General features: G+C 52.8%; 1 protein-coding gene across 3 annotated transcripts in view; it reads right to left on the reverse strand.

Moving 5' to 3' along the window:
- Window positions 1-6409, reverse strand: part of PIK3R6 (phosphoinositide-3-kinase regulatory subunit 6) — a 46047-nt gene extending 39638 nt beyond the window's left edge. For 2 of the 3 annotated variants that reach the window (XM_070060054.1, XM_051825189.2), the window contains exon 1: window positions 6224-6402. The gene's annotated coding sequence lies outside the window, so the exon portion shown is untranslated. Of the gene's footprint in view, window positions 1-6223 lie in introns of all 3 variants that reach the window. The other variant, XM_070060053.1, reaches the window with a different exon arrangement.
- Window positions 6410-23211: the final 16802 nt, after the last annotated feature.

Raw genomic sequence — 23211 nt, forward strand, 5'->3', positions numbered from 1 at the left:
CGTCTCCTGGAAGTACTCCGCATGGTGGAGGTGGGCGAGTCAATGAGGGAACATCCACGTGGTGAAATGCGGCTAAAAAATCTGTAAAGGGGCATGGGTATTTTGGTGCAGTGGGTTAAGCCTCCATTTGGCACACCTGCACCTCATATTGGAGCCCTGGCTGGAGTCCCAGCTGCCTCACTTCCAATCCAGCTCCCTGCTAGTGCACCTGGGAAAGCAGGGGAAGCTGACCCAGGAGCTCGGGACCCTGCCACCTGTGTGGAAGACCTAGATGGAGCTCCTGGCTCCTGGATTTGGTCTGGCCCAGACCTGGCTGTGTCGCTATTTGGGGAGTGAACCAGTGGATGGAAGACCTCCCTCTCCCCCCGCCTCCTCTCTTTCCCTGCTTGTCACCCTGCCTTTTGAATAAATAAATCTTTAAAACAATCTAAAAGGCATTATACAGCAAAACACAAGCATCATTCTTGCCTGTTACCCAGCTCATCCGTTTCTCCCCCCGCCCCGAAGAAGGGGGAACACTGAGCCTGTGGTCAATATTTGAAAGTCAGACTTCACATCAGAACAAAGACTTCCAGATTTCAGAACACTGAAGGATCTGGGAAGACGGGGCCTGCGATTCTGCAGTGCAACCATAGTTGGCGGTGAGGCGCACCTGCTCCTGTGGCAGGGGCCTTGCTGCCTTCGACTTCCATCACAGAGAACGCGGGCAGGTGCCAGCGGCCACCGTGCCCGCACTCTGCATTTTGTACCATCATTTATGTCACCTGCCCGGCCCTTGAGTGCAGACACACTGGGGACCCATCAGCTATATAATTCATGGAAATGTACACTATGAGAAAACTATGCATGGATTCCAAAAACAATTCTTAGACCAAAATAAGCATCTAATATTTTCCATGAACTTTCGGCAGTACTCTTGTACGTGGGTCAACTCCTAGATCCCAAAGAGAAAGACTAACTACAGAGAGCCTGCTATGAAATGGGCATTAGGGTTGTCCCACAGTGCCCACAAGTCATTCAACAAACACCATGGTGCGTCCCAGCACTTCTCCATAGCACCTGATGCCTGCTATTGTGCTTGTTAGCTGTCTGGTTTATTTATGAGAGAGAGAGTGAGCGAGCACTCCCATTTATTGGTTCACTCCCCGAAGGCCCACAACAGCCTCCTGTTGGAGCTGAAATTGGGAGCTGGGAGCTCAATCCAGGTCTCCCAGGTGGGTGGCAGGAACCCAATCTCTTGCGCCATCAATGCTGCCACCCAGGGTCTGCATTGGCAGAGAGCTGGAGTCAGGGGCCAGAGCTGGGTTTCAGCTTCGGGATACCCCACTGTGGGATGCCACCGGGTTACCAAGGGTCTTAGCCGATGGGGCAAATGCCCACCCCAAGGACTCCATCTTGATCTCTGCTGGGTCCCCATTAGCTGACGTTATTTACAACATGCTAAAGGCCTTTCATAAATATTGGTGGATTGATGGGTGCCAGGCACTTGTAGGAAGACGGTCACTGTCCCTTCAGCCGCTCTCAGGCAAGGACGGAACCAAGTCTGCTGTTCATGGTTGATGCAACAGATAGTACAGGAAACAGATGACACTGACGCTCAGAGCACTGTCAAAGCAGACAGATAGAAGTCCTCCAGGAAGCGAGGGCAGACACGACAGCGAGAAGGACATTGCGCTCGCCCACGCCGCTTCCGCCACCTACGGCGGCTGACCCATCTCGGGCCCTATCTTGGTCAATCCCGGCTGCGATGTTTGACTGCGGCTTCTGTGCCACAAAACAAGGTGCAAGGTGCTGACCAACCAATCAGAGCTCCTCTCACACTGCCCCGCCCCGTCTCAGGTTCCCAGGAAGTGCAGGAATGTGGCAGTCCAGGAGCACCACCTGCCAGCCCACCAGCCCCTCGGGAGAAGCTCCATTGCCACCCACCACAGGGCCTCTCGCCTCCTGCTACCCGCTACCCACCACAAGCGTTCATACTTCCACCTTTTCAACAGTCCTTGGGCATCTACTGCGAGTAGGAGGGGACTTCAAAAAGTTTGTGGAAAATGTGAACTATGAAAAAAATTATGCATATATTTAAAAACTGTTTGCATCAAAATAAACTTTTAATTCTATTTTTTCTGTGAAGGTTTTGAAGTCCCCTCCCCTATGTCAAGCCCTGTCCCACAAGGCAGAGAACCAGGTCTTCAACTGAAGACCTAAGTAAACAGATGGATCCACTTATTCAGTGAGCATTTGAGTGCCATTTGTATGTCAGACACTGCTCCAGGTCCTAGTGCTATGGGAGCAAATGGGGATAGGCAGGCATTGGGGCCGGCACTGTGGTGCAGTGGGTTAACGCCCTGGCCTGGAGCACCGGCATCCCATATGGGTGCTGGTTCGAGACCCAGCTGCTCCACTTCCGATTCAGCTCTCTGCTATGGCCTGGGAAAGCATTAGAAGATGGCCCAGCTCCGGCCCTTGCAGCCAACTGGGCAGTGAACCATCGGAAGGAAGATCTCTCTCTCTCTCTCTTTCTCTCTGCCTCTCCTCTCTATGAAAGTCTATGACTTTCATATAAATAAATCTTAAAAAAAATAGGCAGGCATTTAGTCGAGCAGGTGAGATGTGGGCATCTGGCTTCAACACCCAGCTCCGGCTCCTGATGCCAGCTTCCTGCTAATGCACACCCTGGGAGGCTGCAGGTGATGGCTCAAGTGTCTGGGTCCCTGCCACCCACAAGGGAGACCTGGATATGGAGTTCATGGCTCCTGGCCTCAGCCCAGCCTCTGCCACTGCAAGCATTTGGGGAGGGAGCTCTCTCCACCTCCCTCTCCAATAAATATAATTTAAAATGTCTCTCATGAAGTTTGCATCATTGTGGGCATGTTGGGAATGGAGGGGTTAGGCAATAAGCTAAATAAATTTTATATTAGATGGTGTGTGTGCTACTAAAATAGAATTCAGGAGCTGGCACTGTGGCATAGCAGGTAAAGCTGATACCTACAGTGTTGGCATCCCATATGGGCACTGATTCGAGTGCTGGTTGCTCTACTGCTGATCCAGCTCCCTGCTAATGTGCCTGGGAAAGCAGTAGAAGATGGCCCAAGTCCTTGGGTCCCTGCACCCATGTGGGAGGCCTGGAAGAAGCTCCTGGCTCCTGGCTTTGGACCAGCCCAGCTCCAGCTGTTGCGACCACTAAGGGAGTGAACCAGATGATGGGAGACCTTTCTCTGTCTCTCTCTTCCTCTGTAACTCTACCTCTCAAATAGATAATAAATCTTAAACAATAAATAAATAAAAGGCAACTCTAGGAGTCTCCTGAGGAGGTGACCTTTGGGGGAGGAACCTGAAGGAGACAGAGAACCAGCTATGCAGGAAACATGGCCCGAGCAAACAGAATAGTGGAGACAAAGGGCCCAGAGGGAGGGTGCCTGGTGTTTCCCAGGGCCAGCGTGGCTGGGGTGCAGCAGGCCAGGGGATAAGACGAGGGGTGCAGGGCGACAGCCCTCTGTAGGTTGGTGTCTGTGCATGGGAGGTTTGGCTCTGGCATATTAAACAGCCTAGGAAATTAGAGACGCTCCCTGCAGGGCAGAGGGCAGATCTGTTTGCTGTCCAACGTGATAATCATGTCCCCTTTCAGGGGGCAGGTTTGCGTGCAGCCCACCATGAAGCTGGGGTCTCCTGAGGTCGGGGTTCCTTGGCTGCAATGCACAGTATCCGCTTGGATTGGCCTCTCTGCTGCCCCTATGGGACTTAGGGACAAGGGAACTGAGGACTACGACATTCATGTTGCTTGTTGTGCTAAGAGTAATAAAGTCCTTTGTCTCTGAGTTGGGAGTCTCATATTTTCCGCCAGTATCCACAAAACTGGCAGGCTCATGTGCTAGTTCTAAGTAGGGTACGCATCTAAGATCCTTCACAATCCTGACAGAGGGGTAAGACTGGACGTGAAGAATGGATGAACGAAGGTAGGAATGAATGAAACGGAATTCCTTAAACACAGAACATGAGCAGTGAATGGTCTCCTGGGCAGGTGCACACACATGGCTGGTCACAGCTTGGGGCAAAATAGGCCCAAGGACTGACCGCGGAGGCAGTTGTATGTGGGCCGGCATGGCGGCACTGTGACACCCGCATCCTGTATGGGCACTGGTTCGAGTCCCGGCTGCTCCACTTCCAATCCAGTTCCCTGCTAATGCATCTGGGAAAGCAGTGGAAGATGGCCCAAGTGCTTGGGCCCCTGCCATCCATGCAGAAGAACCTGGAAGAAGTTCCTGGCTCCTGGCTTTGGCCTGGCCCAGCCCCAGCCCTTGTGGCCATCTGGGGAGTGAACCGGTGGATGGAAGACTTTCTCTAACTGTGACTTTCAACTAAATGGATGCAGTGGAGCCTGCTGGCAGCTGTATCTGCTAGGCGATGCTGTTCAGAAAACTTCCCAGCTAGGGGAGGGAAATGAAGGAAGAGGATTTAGGGGAGGAGCTGAGGAAGACTGGCTGGGGACCAGCGTCTGGGGAAGAAAGCTCCAGGTCCGCTGCACCCCTGCAGGCCACCCCTGCACCCCTCCCCACATCCCTGGCCTAGCATCCGCTAGCCACCGCCCAGGCCTCCTGCAGCGCCAGACCTGCAGGACAGAAGCCGGGGAAGAAAGACAGGGATCTGTTTCCCTCCCCCCTCCCCTCTGTGACAGGACAAAGGGGCGGGATCTGCAGAGCCCTTGCACCTGCCTCTCTCTCCTCCCACCACGGAGGCCCCAGGGCCTGGGTGCAGACTCCTGCCACACCACAGGCCTGGTTTAGGGGTCCAGAGCCTGTGATTAGTGGGCTGCCGGTCGCGAGTGGGGGAGGGGGAGAAGTGAGAAGGCGGAGCTCCAAGATGGGAGGGGTCTCCTTTAACCCTCAGCCCCCAATCCATGAGGCCCCTGAGGGCTCTCTCAGGCTCCCCAACCCCAGGGACTGGTGAGTGAGGACCCCGTCTTCCTGGCGGGCTGTGGGGACGGACAGGCCTGCTTCCTCAGCTGTTCCGTCCCCGACTGGGAAGGAAGCACCTGGATTCGAGGGGGTGGGTATTGTTCCCCGGGGCCGGGCTAGGGTCACTGTCGGCCGGCCGGCATGGAGGTAAGCGGAGGCCACGGCAGCAGGGCAGGGCGCTCCCCGCCTCCGCATCACCAGCGCCGCCCGGGCGGGTCGCTGGAAACCCTCTCATTCAGGGGACCTCGCAGGGTCCTCACGGGAGCCAAACGAGAGGAAACTGGGAAACCGCTTGGAGCTGAAAGAAAAGACGCCACATGCCCCCAGCCCTGACCGCCGCGCCATGCCCTCTGCGCTGGACCACCCCGCACGCAGCCCCACGCAGGTCCTGGGTTCAGCACCCACCTTCTCTCTGTGGCTTCCCGCACTTGGCTCCCCTCTGCAGGTCTCTGGCCGCATCACTGCACCGCGGCCCTGCCTCCCCTGCAGCCTCAGCTCAGGGGCCGCCATCCCCTGCGCCCACCCTGGTCCCACGCCCACGGGCCTCTCTCCCCAACTCCCGTGCCCACGGCTTCCCCTGGCGTCTCTCCCCCTCTCTGTGTCAGTCCCCTGCCTCTGTATCTCCACTTCCGGAATGAGCTCCTCCCAGCCGGGAGCCCAGGCTCTGGTCGGACTCTGGTCAGAGGAGCTGCACCTGGGAAAGAGGCTGGATTCAGGAGTGTGGGGAAGAATCGGCCAGACCAGGTGACAGACAGATGGACAGGATGCTGATTAGTCTTGCTCCCCCCAGACCTTCTGTTCAGTCTTTGGAGAGTTGCTTCATCTCCCCAAGCCTCAGTCTTCCGGCTTAACAATGGGCTCATTACCAGCTCTCTCTGGTGTCCTTTACAGCAGCTGCTCTGCCCTCTTGTGCGTGGGTTTCAATGCTTTCTGGCCCCCCACATCATCTATCTTTTAATTCCACTTTCCCCGAAGTTCTTGCAGCCCCCCTTGAATTATCAGTCCCATCACCGTCAGCAGGTGCAAGATCTGAGAAGATACGGGAAGAGGGTCCCGCATCGTCTCATCTGAAGAAAATGGGCAGGACGGTCTAACCTCGGCAGACGGTCCAACAGCCACCCTGGGGTGACCCTTGTCAGGATGGCCAGCCCCACAGCCCACCAGGTCTTGGATTCCTAAGAGCCAGGGGGTCCTTGGTGCCCCTCCCCCAGGGTTTCCCCTCCCAGCCCCTCCATCCGCTCGGCTCAGCCCTGTCTCTCCCAGCCAGCACCCACCTCTGCTTGGCTGCAGCTGCTCAGCTCCCAAGTCCTGCAGCGATTAGCTCCCTTGAGGACCTGCTCGGTGAGGCCACCGGCCCCCAGGGACACAGGGTGGCTTTGGTCTCCACTCCAGCCTCCAGCTCTGCAGAGGACTCGGCCGAGCACCACTCGGGCGAGCTCTGTCCCTCCTCTTCCTTCCCCTTCCCCAAGGCCCTCGAAGCTCCTCCCAGACACATCCTGCCGTGAGGCCCTTTCTACAGAAGAGTCTGCGGTCACTACCGGGTCACCGGCGCTTCTGTATTCTCATCTGGTGCAGCGGGAGGGAGGGGGCACTGCCTCGGGACCCCTCCCCCTCTGGTGCTGCATCTGGCCAGTGATGCAGGAGCTCTGAGCTCTCTTCGGAGCTCCAGGCTCATGCACCACCCTCCTCCCCAGACACTGTGAGCCCGATGTCCTCCAGGCGCTTGCAGCTCACCAAGTCCCAGGCAAGTTCATTATCCACACCTCCCCCCAAGCCTGCTTCTCTCTCTCTCCTCTCGGAACAGAAACCTGGGTGTCGTCTGAACCCCACGCTCTTCTTCACTCAGTGCATCTGAGCTGCACCAAGTCCTGCCACGATGTCGCGAACATCCATGGCATCCACCCTTCAAGGTGTCACCGCTTCACCCAGGCCACCGTGATCCATTTCTTAACTTCACAGGTGGAGAGAAAGAAGGGTGGGGAAGAGAAAGACCAAGAAGAAAGACCTCCCATTGTTGCTGGTTTACTCCCCAAATGCCTGCAACATCTGAGGCTGGGCCAGGTCTCCCATGTGTGTGTCAGGGACCCAGCTGCATGAACCATCACCAGCTGCCTCCCAGGTCTGCCTGGATGGGAAGCTGGAAGGCAGAGTGGAGCAGAGACTTGAACACAAGGCACTGCAATGTGGGACATGGGCATCCCAAGCACTGGCTTTCGCTGCCAAGCCACTCACCCCTCGCCAGGATCTTTCTCCTGAAATGCCACCTCCCTCTATTCCTGCCTCCACTGCACAGCCAAAGCTCTTTTCTGACAGTGAAATGCAAATCTGATCCCCTCACAGCCCTCCCCCTGCTGCAACCTTCAATGGCTCCCTATCACTTTCAAGAGAAGGGCCACACTCCCCACTGTAACTTGGGAGACCTTTCTTGATCCTGCACCTTCGTAATCTCCAACCCCCACATTTTCCCCTTCGTCAGGGCCCCTCCTCAATGAGCCAGTCTGTGGGATTCTCTTCCCAGTCCTCCTGGCTCATCCATCATCATCCATTTAGCAGAGAAGATGGGGGGGGCAATAAAGGGTGGAAGGAAATCTGGGGGAGGAGGAGATTGAGAGCTAAGGAGGAGGCAATGGTATCAAAGATTGTGGCGCGATGCAGAGAACCACAAAGCACCTGCCCACCTCGAAGTCAGGAGAGAGCTGTACTGGGGGAGGCAGGTCAACTGCAAGATGACAGGGAGGCTGGGTTGTCATCCTCTTTGCTTTTTTCACATTTTGAAGTCCAGGATTATCTGGAGGATTCTCTAACACCTTTCTGCATCTTTGAAATCCCCCCCAGACTTGATGTTCTCACCCTATGGGTAGATGGCTCTGAAGAGAGACAGATGGCCGCCAGCCATGTCTGAGCCAGCACCTTGCTTCAGTTCTGTCTGGAACCCCGATGCCTCATCTGCCCACTATGTGACCCGAACACCTTCCACCCCTGTTGAATGAAGCCTGTTTGCATTGGGTTTCTGCCACCTGCAACCGAATGAGCCTTGGGTCCATGAAGTCACCGCACTTTTTATTTTTTTTCTGCAAGGGCTTGACTGTGTTCTGTTCCGGCCCCTCATTCTGCAGAGGAAACCATTTCAGGTTAAAAGACCAGAAAAGACCATCACTAGCTCCACGTTCCACCTTGCCACTTTGAGTTCTTAGGTACCACATCTGTCTACCCTCACCTCCCCGACCTGGATCAGTTCAGGCCAGCTGGGGCTAGGTCTCACTCTGTAGGATGAGAGCATTTTAAGAGAAAGCTCGGCTCCTTAAATAAAGTGAATGAACGAATGACTGAGAGAACGCATGAACGAGATGATTCAGCCTGAGGGAGGATAAAGGAGCAAGGCTGAGCCCCTGCGGGTTCAAGGCTCAGCAGCTGCAGGACATGTGGCCTCCATAGCAGCTCCTCGGTGCTTATCAGTGTCACTGTCACTGCATCTGAGCTGAGGCTGGCCTCCTGGGGCTGCAAGAGCACTGGGTGTGGCATCCACAGCGCAGTCTAGAATGACCCGGCTGTCCCTTGCCAGGAGGGGCTGTGGAGCCTTCCTTTTGAGGACTCACCGCTGCCAGCCAGCCCGGAGCAAAGGACAGAGAGAGGAGGAGGTGGAGACAGGAAGGACCAAGGCAGCGAACCTGCCCTCGGTGCCCTGCCCCTGCCGTCTCCAAGGCCAGAGGATGCTGCCCCTTTCACCAAGCCCAGTGACTTCCTCTCCCAGCACTGCTGCTCCCAGGGTTTGTGTAATCTGGGTTTTCCAGCCTCCTAGGGACAGCCCCCTCTCTCCCCAGCCAGGCAGAGGCAGGAGTCCGGCAGCCTCAGACATGAGAAAGCTGGGGTGCCTTGCACTTGTTGTCCTAGGTCAAGATGACCTGGTCCACTTGCGGGACCAATGCTGCCTTTGAGTGACAGAGGCCAGATGCAAAAGCAGAAGGCTCATTGCCTGTCATCACTCCTGCTCTGCCTCCTCCTCCCTCTGCCAAAGGAGCCCCTCCCCGACTCCCTGTTACCCCACCCCTGGAGGGGACAGGGCTGTGGCTGTTTCTCACCTTTGTCTACTGCACCCCACACAACTCACCTGGTTTTCTGTAGAGGATCAGTTCCCTTCCACCTCATTCTTTCCAGGAGAACCCTCCCAGCTCTTTGAGGCACGAAAATCTTCTCTCATCTATTTTCCTACCCATGACACAGCAGCCGAGGGCTTTCATGGAAAAGAAATCCTCTTACAATGGTGATCAAAGCCACAGATGGAGGGGGACACGGGCTGGCATTGTGAGCTCTGCAGGACAGCGTCCCAGAGTCAGGCAAGAGTGATTCACTTGGTTACAGGAAACCCAGGGCTCCCTGCACCTGGGCCCAGCTCTGCCAGCTGTGGGTGCTACCTCTGAAATCATCAGCATCAGACACAGAACTCATCATTCTAAGTTTTCCTTTCCTTTCCTTTCCTTTCCTTTCCTTTCCTTTCCTTTCCTTTCCTTTCCTTTCCTTTCCTTTCCTTTCCTTTCCTTTCCTTTCCTTTCCTTTCCTTTCCTTTCCTTTCCTTTCCTTTCCTTTCCTTTCCTTTCCTTTCCTTTCCTTTCCTTTCCTTTCCTTTCCTTTCCTTTCCTTTCCTTTCCTTTCCTTTCCTTTCCTTTCCTTTCCTTTCCTTTCCTTTCCTTTCCTTTCCTTTCCTTTCCTTTCCTTTCCTTTTCTTTTCTTTTCTTTTCTTTTCTTTTCTTTCTTTCTTTCTTTCTTTCTTTCTTTCTTTCTTTCTTTCTTTCTTTCTTTCTTTCTTTCTTTCTTTTTAAATTTATTTAACTGAGAGGTAGGGTTAGAGAGAGAGAGATGGAAAGAGAGAGAAGGGTTTTCCATCTGCTGGTTCACTCCCCAAATGGCCCCCCCCAAATGGCCCCAACAGCTGGAGCTGCACCCATCAGAAGCCAGGAGCTTCTGCCGGGTCTCCTAGGTGGTTACAGGGGCCCAAGGACTTGGGCCATCTTCTACTGCTTCCCCAGGCCATAGCAGAGAGCTGGACTGGAAGTGGAACAGCTGGGACTCGAACCGGCGCCTATATGGGATGCCGGCACTGCAGGTGGAGGAGTAACTTTTTATGCCACAGCACTGGCCCCATCTCTTGGTTTTCCAAGGAAACAACTCATAATCACTGGTATGCAATACAGACTTTATTCACGATTCTATTGGAAGGATGAAGGGAATGCACACAACCCATCTCTTTTTAATTAATGTGTTTATCTGAGAGGCAGAGAGATAGACAGAGAGGTCTTCTGTCCACTGGTTCACGCTTCAAATGCCTTCAATGGCACCTGGCTGGGGCCAGGAGCTCAATCCAGATCTCTCGTGTGAGTAGCAGGAACCCAACTACCCGAGCCATCACCTGCTGCCTTCCAGGGTGTGCAAGCCATGGCAGGAAGCTGCAGTCAAGTGCAGAGGTGGGACTCGAACCCAGGCCCTCTGACGTAGGACAGGGCCACTGTGAAGGTCTTTTATCCACCAGACACCCACCCCATATGGCACACTTTTAGAATATTTGTATTGTAACACAGATATGGATATTCCTATTGTCCAGACAGATGCCCCTCCTCCGTGCCATGCCATTGGCCTGGATGGCCTGGGACAGGGTGGGGCTTCATTCTCCTCCCCAAGTGACCCTGACTCACCTGCTCCTGGCTCCTCCCTCCCAGATTTTTCCAGACAGGTCCACGTTCCCTCTGAAGTGCATTCAGAGCCCTTCAGTTCCCATGTAACCAACCCCAAACTCACTACCACCACCCGAAATCCCGATGGTGCTCACATTGGTAGGAAAGTTGGTAAAAAGAACGTGGGGCTGGCGCTGTGGCGTAGCAGGTAGGGCAGCCGCCTGCAGTGCTGGCATACCATATGGGTGCCCGTTCAAGTCCCAGCTGCTCCACTTCCGATCCAACTCTCTGCTATGTCCTGGGATAGCAGTAGAGGATGGCCCAAGTCCTTGGGCTCTGCACCCGCGTGGGAGACCAGGAAGAAGCTCCTGGATCCCTGCTTCAGATCGGTGCAACTCCAGCCACTGCGGCCATTTGGGGAGTGAACCAGCAGATGGAAGACCTCTCCTCTGCCTCTGCCTCTCTGTGACTCTGCTTTTCAAATAAATAAATGGATCTTAAAAAAAAAAGGCAGAACATAGCTGTTACCTGGCGACATTTTGCCACAATCGCCACTGGAGTTGGGTCTGATTATTGGGATGGGCTCATACTCCTAGTGGAGGTGGGACTTGAACCCAGGACCACTCTACCCAGGGACTTTGCCAGAACCCACCTCTGGCTCCCAACTGCAGGCTTCAGCCGGTGAAGACCCTGGGAGGCAGTAGTGATGGCTCAAGTAATTGGGTTCCCACCGCCCACATGGGAGACCTGGGTTGAGTTCCCAGCTCCAAGCTTTGTTGTGCAGTGAACTTTGGGGGAGTGCACCAGTGAATGAGCTGGGTGGGGACTCTCTCTAGCTCTCAAATAAATACAAATTTGAAAAGAGAGAGAATCACCCTTCCCTCCTTCTTCCTAATTTCCTTGCCCACCTCCCACCGTGATTAGCACCACTGGCAGGTGTGAGCTTCCATCCCACGAACTCTTCTTTGGCTTGCTTCCTTTACTCAGAGGTCTTCGTGTAACTGCACACAAGCGCTAGCCACATCCTTCTCTCAAATTAAAATGCACCATTTTTTTTCGGACTTGGAACACAGTCACATGGTTCGCAGTGGGAAAGGCACAGAGAAAATGCGCCCACTCCTGCAGAAAGCAACCCCTCAGTTTGGGGAAGCAAACTCTGGCACCTCCTCCCTCTCAAGGCTAACTTTTTGAAGGTGCCACTGCCCCCTCGCTCCTCGGTACCCTCAGCCTGCTCTGGTGTGGGGAGGGAGAGAACTTGGGGTTCTCCTGTGTAGAAGGTGGGGGCCTGGGCTCCTCTTACTTCCCCTTCTAATGGTGGCCAAGTGCATCTTCCTCCCCTGCCCCAGCCCCAGCCCCAGCCCCGTGGCTTCAACTTCCCCAGCTCAGCAGCTTCCTCCCTGGGCAGGCTCTTGCTGCAGAAGCTGTCTTTGAGCTTCTGGGTAAAACATGCACCCTGGGCTGGGAGTTGCAGCGCAGTGCGTTACACCAATGCTTGGGATCACCTGCGTGCCGTGGCGAGTGCACACTGCCCACCCAGCTCCCTGCTGTCATGTACCTGGGAGGCAGCAGGGCATTGCTCAGGTGACAGCTCCCACCCTCACGGGAGGCCTGGATGCAGCTCCTGGCTCCTGGCTCCGGGCTGGTCCAGCTCTGGCTGTTGAGGCCATTTGGGAAGTGAACCAGACAGTGGGAGAGCTCTCTCTTTGTCCATCTCCTTTTGAGTCTATCATTCTGCCACTCAAATGACATTAATAAGTCTAACACACACACACACACACATACACACGCACGCACACAGCCATGCGTTACTCTGTTTCTCTCTCACAAACGAATTCACACCAGGCAGAGGGTGAGGTTAAGAAGGCTGGGGGTCAACAAGGACATCAGGGAGAAAAATCAAAGACTCAACCCAGTAGGCACATGGCTTAGTAGATAGGACGCCTATGCTCCACATGAGAGTGTGTTGGCTCGAGGCTCGGCTCCAGCCCCCAATTCCAGCTTCCTGCTAATGCAGACCCAGGGAGCTGGGTCCCTGTCGCCCATGTGGGAAACCTGGATTGAATTTCCCAGCTCCTGACTTCAGCCTGGCCCAGTCTTAGCCATTGAAGGCATGTGGGATAGGAGCCGGCAGATGGGAGCACTCTGTCTCTCTGCCTTGCAAATAATACGCTTTTTAAAAGATATTTATTTATTTGAAAGGCAGAGTTACAGAGAGAAATGGAGAGAGAGAGAGAGAGAGAGAGAGAGAGAGAGAGAAATCTTCCATCTGCTAGTTCACTCCCCAAATGGCAGCAGTGGCTGGAGCTGAGCCGATCTATAGCCAGGAGGCAAGAGCTTCTTCCAGGTCTCCCACACAGCTATAGAGGCCCAAGGACTTAGGCCATCTTCTACCATTTTCCCAGGCCATAGCAGAACACTGGATTGGAATTGGAGCAGCTGGGACTTGAACCAGCACCCATATGTCGGCACTGCAGGCGGCAGCTTTACCTGCTAGGTCACAGCACCAGCCCACAAATAAATACATTTAAAAAGATGCCTACCTCTTATTAGCTACGCAGATTTCTTGCCCTCCTTGCACTGGTACGTATGCACATATATGTGGGTGCTTGGGTGCACACACACATGAGACACACTCCCAAGAGGGAGGCACGGGCCTGCCTGGCTTCCCATCCTAGCGCGTCTCTAGCTGTGCTGTGTTTGAGTCTGGTTCGTCTCTACAATGCGCGTTGAGGCTGAATTCCTCCACCGGGCAGTGTCGAGAGGGGCTGGTGCCTTGGAGAGGCACTTAGGTCATGGGGGCTCCACTCTTGTGGAGGGATGCACGTGGCTTCCACAGGAACAGGTTGCCAGGAAGCACACGAGCTTCTCTTCTGCACGCACCTGCTCTCTCTTCTGCACGCACCTGCTTTTTTTTTTTTTTTTTAAATAGGCTAGGAATGCCTTTTTTTTTTTTTTTTGACAGGCAGAGTGGACAGTGAGAGAGAGAGACAGAGAGAAAAGTCTTCCTTTGCTGTTGGTTCACCCTCCAATGGCCGCCGCGGCCGGCGTGCTGCGGCCGGCGCACTGTGCTGATCCGAAGGCAGGAGCCAGGTGCTTCTCCTGGTCTCCCATGGGGTGCAGGGCCCAAGTACTTGGGCCATCCTCCACTGCACTCCCTGGCCACAGCAGAGAGCTGGCCTGGAAGAGGGGCAACCGGGACAGAATCCGGCGCCCCTACCGGGACTAGAACCCGGTGTGCCGGCGTCGCTAGGCGGAGGATTAGCCTAGTGAGCTGCGGCGCCGGCCTGTACCTGCTTTCTCTTGCACGTTCAAATCTGAAGCAACAGGATGCCCTCAGCAGGCCAGCAGATGCCAGCACTTGTCCAGCCTCCAGAATCCTGGACCCAAACAAAATTCCCAGGTCGGGGCTGGTGGGTGCGGCATAGCTGGTAGAGCTGCCTCCTGCGAAGCTGGCATCCCCTGTGGGTGCCAGTTCACATCCCAGCTGCTCCACTTCTGACCCGGCTCCCTGATAATGCACCTGAGGAAAGCAATAGAAGATGGTCCATGTACTTGGGCACCTGCCACCACATGGGAGACCTGAATGAAGCTCCTAGCTCCAGCCTGGCTCAGCCCTGTCCATTGTGGCCACTTGGTGGGCCCCCTCCTCCTCTCTGCAGCAGTGTTGGCAAAGCTCTCCTCAGCTTTCCCAGCCCCCACTTGAGCCTGGCTCTGGCCTCAGAGACGTGAGACTCCAGTTTGGCTGTATGTGGTCCCTGGAGACGGGTGGGCCCAGTCCTTAGGTAGTGGGGGCAGGAGAATCCTCAGCTCTCCTCCCCTTTTCCCCAGAGGCCTCAGAGAACCCCTCAGCCTGGAGCTGCCCTCAGCAAGTGCATCCCTGATCCCACTGCCCTCCACAGCGGGCAGCACAGACCAGCCTGGATTCCCACCAGCAGCTCATGTTCCACTCTGCCTCTCCTCCTCCGCCCACCCCCGTTCCTGACTGTGGCATGCAAGGCAGAGAAAGGCACCCAACATGGGTACAGCGAGTGTGGTGAGGTGGGCACTGATATCCCAGCATGCTCCAGCCTGGGCGTGCCCTGCTGACGCCCTGTCCAGGTTACAATGACCACCAGGCTGAACCATCCAGCTCTAAATTTCTGAGCGCCCCCAAATGGGCACTGCTCCTTCCTACTTGCCCACGCACACAGGTTGCTCAGGCCCAACCACCCTTTGTCCATTTCTGCTTCGTATATGTTAGGGCTTTATTGTTGAATGTGTGTACTTTTATAATAATTATTGTCCTGATATACTGAACCTCATACCATTAGGATATGTCCCTCTACATCTCAGGGAATATTTCTTGTCTTAAAGTCTATCTTATCTGATACTAATATAGTCATTCTAGCTTTCTTTGTTATTGTTTGCACAGTATGTTTATTTTTTATTCTTTATCTGAAAGGAAGAGTTACAGAGAGGCAGAGAGAGAGAGGTCTTCCATCTGCTGGTTCACTCCCTAGATGTCTGCAATGGACAGCTGCGCCGATCCGAAGCCAGGAGCCAGGTGCTTCTTCTGGGTCTCCCACACAGGTGCAGGGGCCCAAGGACTTGGGCCATCTTCCACTGCTTTCCCAGGTCACAGCAGGAAGCTGGATCAAAAGTAGAGCAGCCAGGACTTGAACCAATGCCCACATTGGATGCTGGCATTGCAGGCGGTGGCTTTATCCACTACGCCACAGCACTGGCCCCCTCCCCTGCTGCTTTTTAACTGCTTTGTATTAAATAATATTTCCAGTGTCTCATTATGATTCCCCTGTTGATTTTAAACTTTTATTTGCATAATTCGTCCAGCTTTTCTTTTTGGTGAGGATTTGTCAACAACTTCACTTCATTATACCAGAGGGATGACTTACTTTTGATAGTTAAACTTTTTTTTGCCTGGAGTAAATATTATTTGATTTTGATACATTTATCTTGCTTACATATAATTGGTGTCAATATGCTCATTTTTATTAAGAATTTTTGCATCTGAGTTTTTGAGAGAGCTTGATCAATAATGTTCTTTTCTAGCAAAACTGTTAGAATGCTTTTTTTTTTTAAAAAAAGATTTATTTATTTGAAAGTCAGAGTTAGAAAGAGAGAGAGAGATCTTCCATCTGCTGATTTGCTCCCCAATTGGCCGCAACGGCCGGAGCGAGCCAATCCAAAGCCAGGAGCCAGGAGCTTCTTCCAGGTCTCCCACATGGGTGCAGGGGCCCAAGGACTTGGGCCATCTTCTACTGCTCTCCCAGGCCACAGCAGAGAGCTGGATCGGAAGTAGAGAAGTCAGATCTCAAACTGGCACCCATATGGGATGCTGGCACTTCAGGCCAGGGTGCTAACCTGCTGAGCCACAGCGCTGGCCCCTAGAATGCTTTCATATGAAGGTTATGCTGGCCTGCAGCATGCATCTGGCCGGGTGGTTAATGTGCTGGTTAAAACACCTGCTTCTCTGTTCAGAGTGCTGAGATTCAGGCGCTGGCTCCTTGCCCAATTCCAGCTCCCTGCTAACCACACTGCGGGACGGCAGGTGATGGCTCAAGTACTTTAGTCCCTGCCACACACACAGGAGACCAGAATGGAGTTCCTGGCTCCTGGTTTCAGCTTGGCTCAGCCCTGGCTGTTACAGGCATTTGGAGAGTGAACCAGTGGGTAGTCTGTCCCCTCTCCCTCTCCCCTCTCCCTCTCTCATCTCTTTGCCTTCCAAATTAAAAACAAATAGGTGAATAAAAATTTTGCACAGCGCTGGAACGTGCCCCATCCTTTGTATTCTCTAAAAGACTTTATGTAAGATAGGAGTTATTTTTTATAGGAGGACTTCATTAAATCTATCTGAGCCTGCAGTTTGCCTGTGTGTGCGTGCATGTGTGTGAATTTTAGTTAAAATATTATAGCTTGGGGGCTGGCACTGTGGCACAGCAGGTAAAGCCACTGCATATGGGTGCCAGCACGTAACCTGGCTGCTCCACTTCCGATCCAGCTCCCTGCTAATGGCCTGGGAAAAGCAGTGGAAGATGGCCCAAGTGCTTGGGACCCTGCTACCCACATGGGAGACCTGGAAGAATCTCCTGGCTCCTGGCTTCTGCCTGGCCCAGCCCTGGCTGTTGCAGCCCCTTAGGGAGTAAACTAGCTAACAGAAACTTTTTCTGTGTCTCTGCAACTCTTTCAAAACACTAATAAAACTTTAAGAAAAATTAGTTCGACTTTCAGTTCCCAGTCCTGCCTGCAAGGAGCTTGGTGGTTGTCATTCCCATCTTAATACCCTGAAAAAGAAAAAGCAAAACCAAACTCCAAATCCCCCCAAAGGCACTACTCTTCTTAGATTCAGCCGAGATCTGTGGGCGCAGGACAAACTTGCTGCTTCAAAACTGAGCGGGACAAACAGGCAGGTACGGAGAAGCCCAAGAACAGAAACCCCCACGGGAGCCGGCGCCAGGGTCACAAGACCCACACGGTGGCCGCCGCACCGCTGGAAGCTCCGTGTGGACAAGGCTGGGGGTGAGACATCCCGGATGAACCTGGTCATCGCAGGCCCCACACTTTTGTGCTGTGATCAGAGAAGAACCCCTTCCTGCTCCAAAGGCAAACAGCAGGGAAGCAGGGACTCTGACCCATGCTCCGAGGCCCTGTCCTCCCCCACAGGGCCTGCCCTCAGGCTGTTGCGTCCGAGCCTAACCAGCTGGGGTCCCGCCCAAGAACCTGCTGCCCCGCTGTAGTCTCCCTGAGCCATCCTGACCCACGCACGGGAGCCCAGGCTGAGCAGCACCCGGGAAGGCCACGGTGCAGGCGCCCAGGCTCTCGGAAAACCTGAGACCCAGTCAGCAGATGACAGAACGCTGCCCTTCCCCCACACCCCCCACTCTACCACTGGCTTCTGTGCCACCGGCGGCCCCTGACAGCCATGGTGCCAGCCAACAGCTGATGCAGCCCGACTCCTAGCCACATACACGCTAAAAGCCGATTCACCTCCGCTTCTGTCAAAGCCTGCAACAGGCTGGCTTTCAACAGAAACTCACAAGGCATCCTAAAAGACGGCCCCATCCCCCAATTAAAAACCCAGTTCGAGGGGATAAAATGAGCATTGGAACCAGACTAGGATATGGCAGGGACGTTGGACTGATCGGAGTGGGTCCTTGAAATAAGTAAATTATTTAAATAGGGAAAAAGCAGACAGCGTGCAAAAACACGTAGGGTAATGCTAGCAGAGAGATGGGAACTGCAAGAAAGATTCAAAAGGAAATAAAAAAAAAAAAACACTAATAAGGCTTGGCATTGTGGTGCACTGGGTTAAGCCGCCATCTGCAATGTTGGCATCCTATATATAGCCAAGTTTGCACTCGGCTGCTCCACTTCTGACCCAGCTCTCTGCTAATGTACCCAGGAAAGCAGTAGAAGATGGCCCAAGTCCTTGAGCCCCTGCCACCCATATGGGAGACCTGGATGGAGTTCCTGGCTCCTGGCTTCGATCTGACTTAGCCATGGCTGTTGCAGCCATTTGGGGAGTGAATGGGCAGATGGAAGCTTTCTCTCCCTTTCTAACTCTGCCTTTCAAATGAAATAAATCTTTAAACACACATACACGCACACAGTAATAGAAATTCAGAATGCCTTTGATGGGCTAATTATCACCAAGCAAAGAATTTGAGACTTCAAAGAAATATCAATGGAAACTTCTAAAACTGAAATGCAAATGAACAAACAAAACATGCGGCTGGTGCTGTGGTGTAGCGGGTAAAGCCACCGCCTGTAGTGCCAGCATCCCATATGGGTGCCGGTTTGAGTCCCGGCTGCTCCTCTTCTGATCCAGCTCTCTGCTATGGCCTGGGAAAGCAGTAGAAGATGGCCCAAGTGCTTGGACCCCTGCACCTGTGTGGGAGACCTGGAAGAAGCTCCTGGCTCCTGGCTTCGGATCAGCCCAGCTCCGGCCATGCAGCCATCTGGGGAGTGAACCAGTGAAAGGAAGACTTCTCTCTCTCTCTGTCTCTCTGCCTCTGTGTAACCCTGCCTTTCAAATAAATAAATCTATTTTTTTTAAGTGTTACATACCAGTAATGAGAACACCAGAAGGAGAAGGAGGAGAGAAAGGAACAGAAGCAGCGTTGAAGCAACAGTGACTGAGAAGTCCCCAAAATGAGCGACACCAACCACAGATCCAGGAAGTTCTGAAACAGCAAGCAGAACAAACAGCAAAGCATCTGTACCTACACACGCCCTCTCTGACTGCAGAAAACCAAGTATAGGAAATCCTGTAATAGGGGCCAGCGCCTTGGCTCACTTGGCTAATCCTGCGCCTGCGGCACCGGCATCCCAAATGGGCGCCGGGTTCTAGTCCCGGCTGCTCCTCTTCCAGTCCAGCTCCCTGCTGTGGCCCGGGAAAGCAGTGGAGGATGCCCCAAGTCCCGGGGCCCCTGCACCCACACGGGAAACCAGGAAGAAGCACCTGGCTCCTGGCTTCGGATTGCCGCAGCGCCGACTGTAGCGGTCATTTGGGGAGTGAACCAACGGAAGGAAGACCTTTCTCTCTGTCTCTCTCTCTCTCACTGTCTAACTTAACTGTCAAATTAAAAAAAAAAAAAAATCCTGTAATAAACCCAAGGGGGAAGCAAGCATGAAAATCACTCAGAATTTCCATTTCTTCTGTCAGATTAGCAAATTGTATTTTTAAAAAATCCACTTCTCTATTTTATTCAGATTGTCAAACTTGTATGTGCAGCTATTCATGACATCCAGCTATCTCTTTAATGTCTGTAGGGCAAGGGCCTCTGTTGCACTCCTGTTGCTGGTAATCGATTCTCCCTCTACTCTCTGTCCCCACTTCCCTCGCTTACCATTCTTGCCAGTGGCTTTATCAATTAGTATGCTAGCTCTTTTTTTTTTTATTATTATTCTGAAAGTCAGAGTTACAGAGAGTCAGTGGTAGAGGCAGAGACAGAGGCAGAGAGAGTCTTCCATCCCAGATGGCCGCAATGGCTGGAGCTGTGCCAGTCTGAAGCCAGGAGCTTCTTCCAGGTCTCCCACATGAGTGCAGGGGTCTAAGGGCCATCCTCTACTGCTTTCCCAGGCCATACAAGAGAGCTGGATCAGAAGTGGAGCAGCCGGGACTCAAACCAGCACCCATATGGGATGTCAGCACTGCAGGTGGTGGCTTTACCAGCTACACCACAGTGCCGGCCCCAGTATGCTAGCTTTCTAAGTCAATGATTTCTGCTGTTACATTTATTTCCATTCTTCTACTTTCCTTTAATTGAGTCACTGCTCTTTTTCTAGTCTGTTGAGATGTACATAATTTTTAGCTTTTATTCATTTATAAGTTTTGCTTTGTATGGCAACATGTTTCCTCCTGGGCATTGCTTTGGTGTCTCACAAATTTCCATGCTACATCTTTTTTTTTTTTTTAAGAATTTACTTATTTTAAAGATTTATTTATTTGAAAGTCAGAGTTACACAGAGAGAGGAGAGACAGAGAAAGAGAGGTCTTCCATCCTCTGGTTCACTCTCCAATTGGCCACAACGACTGGAGCTGTGCTGATCCGAAGCCAAGAGCCAGGAACTTCTTCCAGGTCTCCCATGCGGGTGCAGGGGCCCAAGGACTTGGACCGTCTTCTACTGCTTTCCCAGGCCATAGCAGAGAGCTGGATCGGAAGTGGAGCAGCCAGGACTAGAACTGGCACCCATATGGGATGCCGGCGCTTCAGGCCAGGGTGTTAACCCGCTGCACCACAGCGCCGGCCTCTACATCTTCACTTTCAGACAATTCAGTATGTTTTCTAGGGACGGGCATTGTGGCACAGTGTGTTAAACCACGGCATATAATGTTGACATCCCATGTCTCAGTGCTAGTTTGAGTCCTGGCTGCCCCGCTTCTGATCCAGCTCCTGGCCAATGCCCCTAGGAAGGCAGCAGAAGATGGTCCAAGGACTTGGGCCCCTTCCCCCCATATGGAGACCTGGATGGAGTTCTTAGCTGCTGGCTTCAGCCTGGCCCAGACCTGGCTGTTGCAGCCATTTGGGGACTGAACCAGTGAATGGAAAATCTCTCATTCTGTCATTCTCTCAAATAAATATTTTTAAAATTTAAAAAATCTCCAAGTTTCCATTTTCATTTGTTTTTCTAAGCCATGGGTCATTTAGAAACATAGTGCTGGACAACTGGGATTTTTCAGTAATATTTTTATGATGGAAAGCTTCATTATATTGTAGTCAGAATATTCTCTAATTTCAGTTGTTTGAAATGCGACGCTCTGCTGCACTTAACAATGTGAATTCTGCTACTCTTAGGCACGATGTTCTGTTTCAATGAGAGCAAACGCGCATTATGTTGTGCAGACTTTTTTTTTTTTTTTTTTGGTCTGTTCTAACAGCTATTGGGAGAGGTATAACAGAATCTCCCACTATGGTTGCAGAGAGTTCCAATCCTGCCAACTCTGCTTGACATCGCTTTACGTTCTGTTACGGGGTGCACCTTCACAATTATGATTTCTTCTGTGAACTGGCTCCTTGAGCCTTGTGAATGGTCCCTCTTTACCCTCTACAATACTTCTTAAAGGCTTTGGCCATGAGTGCAATGGCACCTTATTTTTTTTTTTTTTTACATGTTATCCTTTCTACCGTTTGGCTTTTAACCTTTCTGCAGTCTTGTATTTTAAGGATGTCTCTAGTGAACCACACTGGAGTTTTTTTAGAATACTGTTGGCGTTGTGGCACGCTGGGTTAAGCCGCCGACTGTGACATCAGCATCCCATACGGGCACCAGTTTGAGCGCTGGAGCTCTACTTCTGATCCAGCTCCCTGGTTATGTGAACAGAAGACGGCCCAAGTGCTTGGGCCCCTGCCACCCATGTGGGAGACCCAGATGGAGCCCCAGGCTTCAGCCTGGCCCAGCCCTGGCTGTTGCAGCCATTTGAGGGAATGAACCAGCAGATGGAAGACCTCTTTCTACCTTTCCCTTTCTCTGTATACTTCTCTTTCAAATAAATAAAATAATCTTACAAAAAATAATGTCAGCTCATTCTGGGTATGGAGTTCTAGGTTGGCAGGATTTTTTTTTTTACCACTTTAAAAAATGTCACTTTGCTGTCCCATGACTTCCGTGGTTTCTGTTGAGAAGGGGGCTGTCAGTTTCATTGCTGATACCTTGAAGACAGAATGCACCGTCTTCTCCAGATGCCTTAAAGCCTTTTTTTATTTTATTTTATTTTTTTTTTTGACAGGCAGAGTTAGGCAGTGAGAGAGAGAGACAGAGAGAAAGGTCTTCCTTCCGTTGGTTCACTCCCAAATGGCCATCACAGCCAGTGCCGCGCTGATCCAAAGGCAGGAGCCAGGTGCTTCTCCTGGTCTCCCATGCAGGTGCAGGGCCCAAGCACTTGGGCCATCCTCCACTGCACTCCCTGGCCACAGCAGAGAGCTGGACTGCAAGAGGGGCAACTGGGACAGATTCTGGCGCCCCGACCGGGACTAGAACCCGGTGTGCCGGCGCCGCAGGTGGAGGATTAGCCTAGTGAGCCTTTAAGCTTTGACTGGGATTTCACTGGTTCTTTCATGAATGCCTCCTGCCTGGTGGAGGCTCCAATCCAGGCTACCCTGCTGCTGCTGTCTGTCCTGGGTTTCTGTGACACTGACAGCTTAGAGGAAGACTGGCCGGGCTATCTGATAGAATGTTCCATCATTAGACCGGGTCACGCAAAGACTGTCAGAGGGATTTTGTTTTATCTTGTGTGGGATTTGCTGCTGCGCTTATCAGATCCACGGGGTGATGAGCTTCGTTGATTTTGGCCACGTGAGTATTGGCAGAGGAGATCCTGTTCTTGCCCCAGCCCTACGAGGCTCCTCACGTCCCTGCTTGTCCCCTCTTGTGCTGGCGCGCTGGGCCGAGGTGCCCGAGAGTCCCACAGAGCAGGTGGGAGTCCGACCTGCAGCTCGAATCCAACCAACTCCGAGCTCATCCATTGCTGTCTTGTTGATGCTTGAGCAAAGTAGATCACCACCGTTTTAATGCACGGAACTGTAGCTATATGCCCTAGCTGGCCGGGGCAGGCGGGAGCATCGCACGGTTCCTCCTGTGCCCATCCCAGGCCATGGTCCTGGGAGCCTGGTGCTCACCTACCTCTCCCAGAGTCACAGGCGTCCTCCACCACCCTTCGCCTCCTCTTCTCTCTCTCCCTATGATCCAAGTCACAAAGCGGCCCCAGGTCCAGAGGGCCATTATGTGAGCTCTCTTCCCTTCCTCTCAGCTGCACAGTAGGTCTGCAGTCTTCTGTACCGCCCACTAGCAACAACAGCCTTGGGCCCATCCCCTCCCTGGGGCCTGGGGTACAGGGAGCAACTGGACATAGGAGCTCGGATTCCTCACGCAGCCCAGTGGTTGAGTTCTCTGGTAGAGGATATTTTGTTTGTGGGTATGCATGATGAGGGCCCACAGGAGACATTTTAGCTCAAATATATATCCTATTGAGTGTCAAATTACAAACCGTTCAACAATCCTCCCCCAAAGCCTTAATTCTGCTATACACGAAATGATTTGTGTCAATTGTGCAACAAACAGTTCATCATCATACAGCAAAATAACCATAGGCCACGAGC

The sequence above is a fragment of the Oryctolagus cuniculus genome, chromosome 17, assembly GCF_964237555.1.
Source record: "Oryctolagus cuniculus chromosome 17, mOryCun1.1, whole genome shotgun sequence".
Taxonomy (NCBI): Eukaryota; Metazoa; Chordata; class Mammalia; order Lagomorpha; family Leporidae; genus Oryctolagus; species Oryctolagus cuniculus.